Raw genomic sequence first — 12,964 nt, 5'->3', positions numbered from 1 at the left:
ATGCTACTATCTTTCTGCTCAACAAATTTTCCCATGACTTTTATTAAAAATATTAATTTTCCATGACTTTTCCAGCTCTGAAATTTGTTTCTATTTTTTCCAGGATTTCTGTGACCCGTACGAACTCTCTTAATAATTAAAATTGGGTCATTTTCAAAAAATGTATGCAGTTTAGGAAATACTTTTTAAAAAAATCACACTGAAAGTAAAATAGTTGATCATGTATGTGTTAACAGGGTTCCCACTTTTCCAGCAGATGAAAAAATAGGGTCTTTATATGGCCTTTTTATGGCATGTTTTTAAGCTATTTAGGGCCATTTAAGGCCAATGGCTCACACCATAGTGTCTTAGATATTTTTATATGTATTTTTACTTCCTTCTACAAAAAAGGAAGTATCGTATTTGCGAAAAAAATTTCACTCAAAATTCGGCCTTAATTTCCATTTTGCTCACCCCTGAATGAATGTTGAGTTTTTTTTTCGACCCGACCATACAGCGATAAGTGCCTAAAAATGTATAAACATTCGAAATATCCATTTCGACATTCCCCCAAGTTAATTACAACGACTTTTCTCGTGACGTCCGTATGTACCTATGTATGTATGTGCATATGTATGTCGCATAACTCAAGAACGGTATGTCCTAGAAAGTTGAAATTTGGTACGTAGACTCCTAGTGAGGTCTAGTTGTGCACCTCCCCTTTTGGTTGCTTTTGGGTGTTTCTAAAAGGGTGTTTTGACCCTTTTTGGGGGGAAATCATTGTTGATTTCGATGCATACGCAAGTGGTGTTATAATTTTGTGGACACTTGGCGATATATCGGCAGTCTTTTGGCTGCCAAGTTTTTCGTCAACTTGGCGACAAATTTGGCGATTTTTTTTTAAAATCTGGTTTCAATTTGCCCACTGTTTTTTTTTAAATTTATCATTTTAATTGATGAGTAATTTTTGCAATGCGTTAAAAAGTTTTTTTTTTTGACTAGACAGCAATGTTTTAAAATGCTATAGCTAAAGTTCTATTCGAGCTATAGAGTTAGCTGTATGATAGCTCATTTTATAGACAATTAAGTTTGTGATTTTTTTTCATAAAACTTTAAGTTCAAAAATTTTTAAAGCTAGTGTCTGTTAAAATTTTTGGAAAAAACATGATTTTTATTCTACTTCAATGAATACAGAGAATTTCAGAGTGTGACAGTGAAAGGATCATCAGTTACAGCAAATAATGTAGGATACATTACTAAAATTTTCGCTAAAACTTTTTAGTAAATGCTGAACCCTTCATAGCTCCACAGAAAATCTTAGAACATTTTTATAAATATATGCATTAGAAATCAAGCAGTATTTAAAAAAAATTGTAGGATCCCATCTCAAAATTTTTTTAAGTTTAATATTTTAAAATTTTGTGGAAAACTTTTTTTTATTGAAAATTATATAACTATATATGTTATATAACTATATATGAAATAATTATATGACTATATAATTATATAACTATACATGAAAATTATATATTATATGTGTAATTCTCTTTAAAAATGAACAATCAAAACTCTGCTGCTTTCATAAAACATGAGCTCTAACATTTGAAAGCAAAAATTGCAAACATATTCCCACATTATTTGCCCTAACTGCTTAGTCATTCATAGTCCTACTCTGAAAAATGTTGGGTGTATTCAATAACATACACATTTAAAATCAAATTTTTTTCAAAAATCTTAAAGGACATATTTGAAACTTTAAATTTGAATGAAAAAAATTTCTTCAAAATAATTAAATTACACAGTAAACTTTCTACACTGCTTAACAATTGCTAAGGAACAAATGATTTATGCAAATTTGTACCTCAACCAGCTGGCCAATGGAAACTAATTCAAGTTCAGATGGCGTGGTAGACATAGACTAATAATAAGAGTAGACCGAGCTATGGCAACCCTTTTGCTGCTCATAAACCAAACCATGTGACTGGTGGATATCCTAGCAACAGCGGGCGTTGATCGTAGCAGACGATCAACGCCAGCGCGAAATAAAATAAATAGAATTGATGGAACACGGAAGAATGATCTTTTATGGAGTCCGATTTGTAAATTTGTTATTCTAAGTTGTAAATATTTGTTAATATAGTGAGTTTTTCGTTTAGATAGTATTGTGCATTTTCTTTAGTCAATTTCAATAACTCTCTAAGCAATAAAAGATGCAAGCGACCAAGAAGAATCAGCAAACGGTAAGATTTTTACCTACAGTTTCAATTTAAGATACCGATTAGTACATTTTTGCGTTAACGCAAAACGTTTACGCCATTTCGTTCACGCCAACGCTGACAGCTCCAAATGAAATAAAAGTTACCGAAAACTGATCAAAAACTGTTACTAATGTCAAAATAATGCATAACTAAAAGAAAAACAGTTCAATCTCTGCACCTGGAAGTTTTTTTTAATGAAAACACATTGTCTTAAAATACATGTCGAGTGCCAAACTATGGATAATGCTGCCATCTAGCAACCATGCTGCCAAAGTCTTCGCCAAGCCCTTCCACTAGTCACATGATACATCTATGAACCAATTTTCTTTATCAGCAAGAATGAGAAAGCTCGGTCTACTCTTATTATTAGTCTATGGTGGTAGATCAAGACTCGTTATCTGTGTAAAAGACAGTGCATACACGCCGAAGTTTCGTACAAAAATTCACGCTGTTTGGTTTTTAACAAAAATAGTGTTGGATGTTAAAAACGGTTTTTCTCTGAAGTTCTGTTTGGTTCTTGACATACTTAAGAGTAAAATGTCAACAAGACATCATTTGAGTATCTACGATCGTGGACGAGCGGTTGGACGACTGGAAGTAGGTCAAATTGTCACCACTGTGGCTGCTGCAATTGGTGTATCAAAAAGTGCCATCTCCGCATTAAAGAAGGCCGCTGAAGGTGGAAATGCTTTGCAAAAGCACGCCAGGGGTCGTCGTATAAACACCACACCTTCAGAGGATCGCTATGTAGCCCTCGTGGTAAAAAGGAACAGAAATTTCACTCCTGGACAGATAGCTGCAAATCTTACAACCGCTACTTGTACGCATGTTTCTACAAGAACCTTCTCACGGCGAGTAAATAATGTCGGTTTGTATGCACGGAAGCCCGTACGTTACATCCAAGTTCAACCACGCCATCGTCGAGAGAGATTACGTTGGTCTGACGAACATGTTGGTGGGATCGTCAAAATTGGTCTAGAGTGATGTCCTCTGACGAATCCCGTTTCAGTGTGACAAGTGATTCTGGTCACCAACTACTGTGGAGAGAGAGTGGAACACGTCATGCACAAAAATTTGCTTGCGAACGTGATTGATACGGCCCATGCGTCATTTTGTGGGCAGGCATCATGCACAATGGCAGAACACCGCTTCACATGTTTGAATAAGAAAACAATACGTCGCAAATGTATTGCAGAGAAGTTATGCTGGGCCATGTTCGTCTTTTTAGGGGGGCTGTAGGTCTAGACTTTCTCTTACTGGACGGCAATACACTGCCACACAGGAGCACTGAAGTGTCAGACACACTGCAAAGTGAAAACATTCTCCGTATATAGTGGCCTGCGTTCTCTAACGACTTTAATCCAATTGAGCACACCTGTAAAGGTCTTGGCAGGCGTGTTACGCAAAGAACCATTCCTCCCAGAACAGTACAAGAACACAAATCCGCTTTGAGAGAGGAGTGGGAAAATAGCCCCCAAGAACTCCTTGATAGTTTATTGGGGAATATGGAAAACAGATGCAAAATTTGTATTAGTGTCCATGGTAATCACACGTCATACTAAAGTACTCATGTCTTCATCATTATGACCTAGATAATTTTTTGGTGGTTGTTTGAAAATCATCTAAGTCGAATTATTTTTTTTATTCTTAAGTTTTTACTTCATTGATGCACTAATATCCGTATTATTTTGTACTTATAATAAAGGCACATCATCCCTACTAACTATATATTTCGTTCTGTTTCTTTGATCATTATCTATTCTTAATTATTCCCAAAAACGTAATTGTTCCTTAGCAATTGTCAAGCAGTGTATTATCCACGGGGCGAATTATCCACAGGCTTTTACATGTACATATATTATTGATATATCTAAAGCTATTAGACAAATTTTGCTTTTTACTTACTTTGCGGATTATCCATGAATTTAGTTATTCACGGTTACCGTGCCACCCTATTCCACAGATAATTGGGAGTTGACTGTATATATAATTAAAGTGCATGCAAGTACCTTAAAAATGAGTTATTATAAAACCCTCTTGCTCCCACAGAACTTGAATAAAACACTTTAAAACACTGCTGGCAAGTTAAAAAAAGTGCTGTTTAACAAATTTAAAAAAATAATTACATATTACTTATAAATGATATTTTTTTTTAAAATATAGATAGACATTAAAGAGAAAGGTTCCTAAAAGTTTCACAAAAATCTGAGACGTCAGGTTGAATTTTTTTTTTTTTTTTTTTGTATTTGACATGGAATGACATAAATCCTAATAAAATAGGGCCTTTGATTAATTTTTAGGGCTTTTAACTACAAAATATCAGCTTTAGAGGGGTCCCTACAAACAATACTTAAAAATAGGGCCTTTATAGGGACTTTTGAGGGTCCGTGGGAACCTTGGTTAAACATGTCTGACAATGTTATTAAGCACTTATGCAAAAAAAAAAAAAAAAAATTGTGGACTGTTTTTGTCAAATTGAAGGTCAGTCAATGTTTCGCCATTTTCAAACGATTTTAGAAACACCAATAAGTACAAAGTTCCGAAACTCATTTAGGTTTTGTATTCCTTTAACTATGAGTATAATATTTTTAATACTTGGTGATTGTTTAAATTTGAATAAAAACAACTTACCTTAAGAAATTTGGGAAACCTTCAAACTCATTACCAGTAATAAAGAAACCAAATTGACTGGTAACGAATTTGATAGTAACATCATGATGTTTTCCAAAGCCTACCTGCCTACATGCTTATAAATCTAACTGCTAACACCAAGAAACAAAGCAATATAAAAATAATATAACCATAAAAATAAATAACAAAATGAAAAACAACAAATTACTTTCAAGCAAAAAAAAAGCATTTAATTTAAATTTTTTAGACAAAAATTTACGAAAGAGACTTGATTTTGAATAAAAGTACTCTTACCTTTAAAAACAATTGTCCATATTACTACACTGTTCCTTTTTCTAAACTGCAAAACAAAATGATTACAAGTAAATACTTAACTTGTAATAAATTCTTTTATTGAAAATGTAAGCCATCTCGAATGAAATTATATTTAGTAAGAGACTGGACAAAATGTTTTATAAATAATTTTCAATTTTTCCCTCGCAAAAATAATCCCAGAAATTTAAAATAACTGTGATTTAATTCATTAAATGTTCCAATTGTTTTTCTTTTATAGTCAAGAATAAGTGAAAAAAATATCACTGAATTCTAAAAAATAAATGAGGAACAGCTATTTGCTTTCGTCTTAACTCGATACACAAGTCTGTCATTGAGGCAAAACGAGTTGGATGTGTGCATCACATGACTTCCTTTTACTCCAATTTAATGATAATAATGCCTCTGATTAAGCAAAGAAACACTTTAAATGTTTTCACCTGAAGTTTGTTGCGAACCGAGACAAAGAAAACCTTTTATACAGATAAATTTTTCCAATGTTGGCAGTTTTAATGTGATTCAATGCTTAACTCTCGAAATATGGCCAAATTAAAACCAGATCTTAAAAAAAATGCCAAATTGGCGACTAAAAGCTTGGCGATATGTTGTAAAGTGTTTGCCAAATTATATCATCATGTGAGTGCATTGAAATTAGCAATGATTTTACCCCAAAAAGGTGTAAAAGACCCTCTTTAGAACATCTCAATGCAACCAAAAGGGAAGGTGCACAACTAGACCCCACTAGGAGTCTACCTACCAAATTTCAACTTTCTAGGACATACCATTCTTGAGTTATGTGACATACATACGCACATACGTACATACAGACGTCATGAGGAAACACGTCTTAAGTGACTCGGGGATCGTTAAAATGGGTATTTTGGGTGCCTGTACATTCCTAGGCATATATCCACGTGTGGTCGGGTCGAAAAGAAAACTCAACATTCATTCTGTGGTGAGTAAAATGGAAATGAAGGCCGATTTTCGAGTGAACATTTTTTTTTCGCGAATACAATACTTCCTTTTTTGTAAAAGGAAGTAAAAATATGCAAGTGATTTTTTTCCGTATTGTCGTTCGTGTTCTCTGTTAGTTCTCAGTGAATGTTTGAGTTTAAATAAAAACTTATGAATTTAGTGGAAACCCCCCCCCCCCCCCAACATAAAACACAAAATCTCAAGAAAATACAGCATATAGCTATTTAAGGCTACGATGGAGCCTTTTCATCAGTGTAAAAAACATTTTTCCACTGATGAAGAGGCTCCATTGTAGCCTTGAAATAGCTATATGAGATTTTGTGCTTTATTTATGCTAGTTTTTCACTTTATTCATTTTGTAGAACAAAGCTTTTTTAATCATTTTTCATTCAAAAACAATTTACCTCAAGAAATTCCGAAAACCTAAAAATTTGTTACGAGGACTCTCTCTATTCCAAACACTCATGGAACCCAACAAAAGTGTTCAAATTATGAGGTGTTCATTATAGTGGGAGACTGGATAAAGAGAAAGATATCTTAGTTTTATTTCTGGGATTGAATATCTTACTGTTGCTCTGTGGCGACGACATGAGGCAGTGAGAAGTAGAGCCATGTAAGTGGCAAAATTAAAAATTTGGAGATAAGCAGTGCCAATAGTAGGGAAACCTCTCCTCTGTCTTGGACAGGGTTGGCAAGTTTTTGCCGGGGGCGGAAAAAACCATGGTTTTTACTGCCCGGCAAAAATAGGTTTTGGCCAAAGTGGCAAAAATAGATTTTGTGTTAACAACTTACGGACAGTTTTTTTTTCCTTTTATATAAAAGTAAAAGCATGAAAAGATTTTGGTAAAAGGCTTTGCCACTTTCTGTAGAGTGAGCTAGTATTACTAAAAAGTAGAGTGAATATAGAATGCACATATTGATCAGCTTTTTTTTTTCTTCTTTTTTAATTCTTCTCTTGGCTATCCATTTTCCCAGTAAGTGAGAAAAAATGCATTATTTCTTTAGTGAGGAAAAGTTAATATTTTTCTACATTCAAGTAAATATTCTGTTATTAATTAAATAACTTAAAAATCTTAGTGGGATAAAAAAAAGTGATTATATATATATATATATATATATATATGTATATATATATATATATATAATTAGAATTCAATCTTTTTATTAATTTACTAAGATTAAGTAAACATTCTTTGTTTTAGCATTGAAGGAATTGGCTCATTCTGGAAAAATTGTTTTAGCAAACATTTAAAGTCTTAAGTTTTGCAATCCCAACATTTGTTTTTAATTTATTTTTCACCTTATAAATCAGAAGTAACATGGAGAGATATAACTAAAATATTAAAGTACATTATTTATATTATATTGTCACTATTTCTTGACTAACACTATAATGCTACTTTATTTGCAATTCGGTTTTTGCTGTTTTTTCCATTTTTGCCGGTTTTTTCCATTTTTGCCATGGTTTTTTCCACTGTCTCGGCAAAAATACCTTTTTGCCGGCAAAAAACCAAACCCTGGTCTTGGGGCAAGAGATGGTACTGGTAGCCCTGGTAGGTGCTGCTGTACAGCATGATTTAGAAAACAAAATCAATGAAAGTCTACCTAGGATGTTATCTTTAAACGCGTTTTACTCCAAACTTGAAAATGTCCACTTACATCCCCCCCTTTGCTTCTCGCAGTCTCATATGTATTCGTTGGGACCATAAAAATGAGGTCAGAATAATGAGGTGTTCACATTAGGGAGTGTTCAGATAGAAAGAGTCCACTGCAACAGACTTGACTATAGTCCATTTAGCGAGAGCTGATAGTGGACGTAAACAAAGCAACGTGACAATTGGCGTTACCGCTGTCTGCTTGGCGCTGGGATGATTGAAAACAGCGCCAATCAGATAAGCGAAATGTCCGCGCTTTCAATGCGAACAGCATTGCCAGTCGGGCGAGTAACTCATGAAAGTAGTAACCCTCTTTGTTTAGTTCCTCTATCAGCTCTCGCTGAATTGAGTATAGTAGCGAATTTGACAACATGGTATGCTTTTCTTCCTTTCTTTTGACTGGCATAACTATGTCCAATTTTTTTACAATTCCCAACTTTGACTAGTTTTTACAGAGCAGAAGTCTTTTGCCGATCTGACTACAGCTGAACTCGCTTGTAACGAGCCCTGATTTAACGAGAACCTGGATTTAGCGAGTAAATCAGAAATACCTGGTTGGTACACTGATAAGTCTATGGAAGCATAACTCGCTTTTAACGAACAAACCCAGCTTAAAGCGAGCATTTTTTTGCGATTCATAAAATTTTTTTTGATTTCCAGCTCAGCTCAGCCTTTTTTGCTAATTTTTCTCCAACATTCCAAAGTTAACTGAAGTTAGTAATCAACCATGAGAACAAGCGATGACAGTACTTTTTTTAATTTGTGAAGTAAAGAAACATTTAAAAATTACATGTGTATATACGTATATCCCTCAAAAACAATGACATAAGAAAGATACATTTAGACAATTTAAAGCAGAATGATGTAATCAACTTCTTTGGTACTGTACAACAGTGATAAAAGAGCTGATGTGCGTATCACATGACTTCCTTTTACGCATATTTAATGATAATATTAGTGCCTTGGAGTAAGCAAAGAAACACTTTAACTATTTTTGCCCCAAATTTGTTGCAAACTGAAGCAAAAAAAAAAAAAACGTTTCATACGGATTAATTTTTCCAATATTGGACATTTTAATGGATTCAATGCAGGGTTGGCAAAAACCCGGGTTTTTTAAAAAAAGCCCATGGACCCAGGGTTTTTTGGGTTTTTTTAAATAAAACCCAAAAAACCCAACTAAAGCTGGGTTTTTTAAAAGAAATGTGGGTTTTTTGTCTTTTTTTAGGGAAAATGTGGGGTACTTGTAGAATATTGTAACGTAAGTATATGAACAAAGCATAAAAATTGTATTGGGGTAAAAAAAGCTGGAAAATTCAGCGTTTTCTGAAGAAAAGTATAAAAGTCGACAAAACCCCAAGAATGGTGAAGTTTCAGATTTTTTACTTTCCATGATTACCAACAGTTACGGCAAAGTTACTTCTACAGTGATAAAATCTTTGTTCGTATGCTCGTTTTTAATTACTACATTTTTTTTTTGCATTTTACTTTATTGTATTTCATTTTGTTATGCAAAACTACTGTAGAACCTCAAATAGTTTAAATCCCTTTTTACTGAATTCCAGCTTAGTCAAGACATTTCTTTGAATTTTATGTTGCCTGTTTTTCTATTTCTGTGTACAGAGTAAGGAATATTAAACTTTTTGGTAAGAAAAGGAAAATACTCTACACCCTATTCAGTTTTCCGTCCGGCCATTTGTAAAACGTGTTAATTTCTAAAAAATATACCTTGTGTGTGTTTGAGATTTGTGACGTGTTGGTTTGCAGAAAATAATTCACACGAAAGCCTTTTGGCTAGAATAGTTTCCTCTGTACAATCTACAAATATTGAGAAAATCAGACGTGACAGGACTTAGTCAAGATAATTTGAGTTATTTATTGTCCAGTTAAAGAAAAAAGTTAAATATATTTATTTAAAATCTTTGAAGAACTTTTTTAATGCCGTTAACAGTTAAGAAATACTATTAAAGCTCAAAATTCATTTTTTATAACCATTGTCTGTGGTGAAGAACAAATAAAAAAGAAGTTTTAATTGTGAAAGTATTTGAATTAATTAAAGAGAATTCTCAGAAAATTTAAAAAAACCCAAAAGTGGGTTAAATAATGGATTTTTTTAGATGGGTTTTTTCAAAAAAACCCACTGGGTCCAACCCAATTGGGTCCAATCCGGCCAACAATGATTCAATGGCTAACTCTCTAACTATCGCCAATAGTGGCCAAAATAAAAACAAATAATTTTTAAAAACCGCCAAATTTGTCGAAAAGTCTTCAAAAAAACTTGGCGATATATCACCAAGTGTTTGCCAAATGATAACCCCACTTGAGTTGAAACTGAAATTAACAATGATTTCCCCCCAAAAAAGGCGTTAAAGACCCCCTTTGGAACATCCGAAATCAAAAAGGCGAGGTGCACAACTAGATATAAGCGACTCGTTATAAGAGTTTGACTGCATTTTGAAAAAGGAGATGTAAGAAACTTTGGTGGGAACCCCAAACTGCATTTTAGATGCAGTACAACCTTGTTTATCTGGACTGAAACCAAAGGCAGGATTGGCAAGGTTTAAGATACTACGGTAGAAATCACGATTAACACCGTCCTGTCTGTGTCCGAAAGCATCCAAAACTATATTTTAAATGAAATTGTACTTTGTGAGGAAGCATAGAACATTCAGTAAACCATCAGTGCAAAAAAAAAAAAAAAATTAAAAAAAGAAAGAAAGAGAAAGACCGCAAATCCACATATGAAGAATCAGGAGTTAATAGTAGGCTGTGTGCTAAGCTAGGGTTCGAAAATATCATGATATTTATAAAAAACTAGAGGACCCGACAGACGTTATTCTGTTCAAACTTTGTAAATTGAAAAGTTAAAAAATTTCAATAAACTATCAAGTGTTTGGACCGTTATTTCAAAAAAATGTTTTAAGCTGCTATGGTGTCAGGATGCATATATTTATTGCAACTTAAATTATCTAATGCCCACTGAGCAGTTGTTTTATAAACTATTTTTTTCTCCCGTACTTGATGGTTTGTTCCTTCAGCCATACTCAAAGGATAAAATGCGTCCTCAGATACTAAGTATAAAAATCTAACTACCCATCTAGAACAAACGGGAAATCCCGCTGCAACATCCCCCATATGAAAAAGAATGAAACAATCGAAATGATATCGTTTTGAAAAATTATAAAGATAAAAACAGTTCTTTGAATAAGGGCGAAAATCACTCATCCCCCCCTCCCGATGTAAAATGAACACATTTTTCAACTAAAATGACTAAAAACTCTTTGAAAACAAAAAACAATTCTTTGCAATTTGAAATATTTCGCCAAACAAATAAAAAATACAATAAATTACATTAACAGTAGCTTTAAAATGTAAACAAATGATCACGCATCTCTATTGTATATAGCCAAAGTCGCCAAGCCACCACGTTACTGTTATCCAATTGATCAGTGAGCGAAGCCAACTCCGATCGATTAGCGGTCCGATATTTCGAACGAAAACTTTTTAAACTTGCCTAATAAAATAGGAAAGTTTCAGACTTACGAGTATACTTTTTAATTCAAGAAAATATTTCGGACATTCTGCCCTGCTTAACGGATAACCCTTTGAAGTTTGTTTGTGAAAAACATTTTTTCGAGTTATGCATTAACAATATGGTTAGAAACCATTCATATTCTTTTCGGTATTTCACAAAAAAAAAAAACTTAGTTTTTCAAAACTGGCCAAAAATGCGTATTTTTTTTATATGGCAGGAAAATCGGCAAAAAGTTGCTAGTTTTCTGTTTTCCCAGTTTTGTGGTTCCCGGATAAAAGGTTTTGCACTGTACTTTTAGCGGGGATAGTCACATAAATTGTTTACCACAGTGAAATGCTTGGCATTTACATCATTTTGAAGGAGAAAAAAAAATTTTTTTTGGCACTTAATGTGTTTTTCAATTTCAGTCTTCAATTCATTTAGTATAATCACAGAATAAACAAAATAATTGGCTTTCTAACTTCAACAAAAATAAAACTTACTGAGTTAAAATTTGTCTTCAATTCCTTCTTTTCTTTTGTCTTTCCTTTCACTCAAAACACATAAAATGTGGTATTTTCTACTTATTAGCTTTCTTTGAAACAACCTAAAACAAAAGAAACAAAACAATTACAAATATGTTTCAAAACATCTCTTACTTTACATTTTAAAAGTTTTTAAGCATTTACAAACTGAAATAAAAGTTGATTTTTAATAGGAACAACACTGAAAACAAATTCCTTAGTTCCCTGTAGACTTGGGGAAAATGGTCACAAAGAAATCTATCAATAGGATTGTCAACCTTAAAAAAACAATTTGAGCGGCATTTTGAAATTTTTCGGGAGCAGTTTATTGCATGTAGAAATCAGAAATAAAACTAAAACCACTTGCCCAAGTCCATGTGCGCATTTTCGTTTTAATACCGAAATATTGATAGAAAACTTAACACAAAAAAAATGGATTTTGAGCAAAAATCAGGGTTTGCAAGTTTTTGCAGAGGCGGTTAAAACCACTGGTAGAAACTGGTTAAAACCGGCATGGCAGAAACTGGCAAAAACTCACAAAATGACAAAAAATTACTAACATACAATAGAAAATGCATGGAAAAACATAATTAGTTGGTAACCCCAAAGCACACTTTAATTACAATATCTTCACAGTTAAAACTTAAATGTGACATTGTTTTAACCCTGCTGTTGCCTGTTAGAAAAGGTGTTTTCTAAAACCTAAACAGTTTCTCAATTTAATGTGCACAAACAAGAAATTTTAGAATATTCTTGCTACAGAAGAGCTAGTAAGCAATGCATCAAGGAACAAGCAATGTTTGAAACTTTCATCTATTGTATATTTTTCTAAAATGGTCCACCATGTAGTAACTGGGGAAATGGTAAACTTTTGACTGGAAAAATAGGTTTTGAGAAATAGTGCCAATTTATTTTATAAAGCTGTGACATAGCGACAAAATCTACGTTAATATTGGCAAGTAAAATTCTGGCACTTTCTTGAAGCACACGACAATTTCAATCACAAGCAATTTAGATGAGGCATATAAGCAAGCAAATTACAATCAGTGATGTCAGCTTAATTCTGTATGTCACTCCTATTTCCTGAGCACCCGTATTATTTCTCGTCCTTTTGTTATA

General features: G+C 33.3%; 1 protein-coding gene across 1 annotated transcript in view; it reads right to left on the bottom strand.

Annotated features, from left to right (window-relative positions):
- Positions 1–12,964, bottom strand: part of LOC129232356 (serine/threonine-protein phosphatase 6 regulatory ankyrin repeat subunit B-like) — a 37,352-nt gene that overhangs the window by 15,864 nt on the left and 8,524 nt on the right. Inside the window, exon 2 of the mRNA XM_054866504.1 lies at positions 11,825–11,928. The gene's annotated coding sequence lies outside the window, so the exon portion shown is untranslated. The remainder of the gene's footprint in view (positions 1–11,824; positions 11,929–12,964) is intronic.

This window comes from Uloborus diversus, unplaced genomic scaffold (assembly GCF_026930045.1).
Source record: "Uloborus diversus isolate 005 unplaced genomic scaffold, Udiv.v.3.1 scaffold_12, whole genome shotgun sequence".
Classification (NCBI taxonomy): Eukaryota; Metazoa; Arthropoda; class Arachnida; order Araneae; family Uloboridae; genus Uloborus; species Uloborus diversus.
This window is presented reverse-complemented; position numbering and strand designations above follow the sequence as displayed.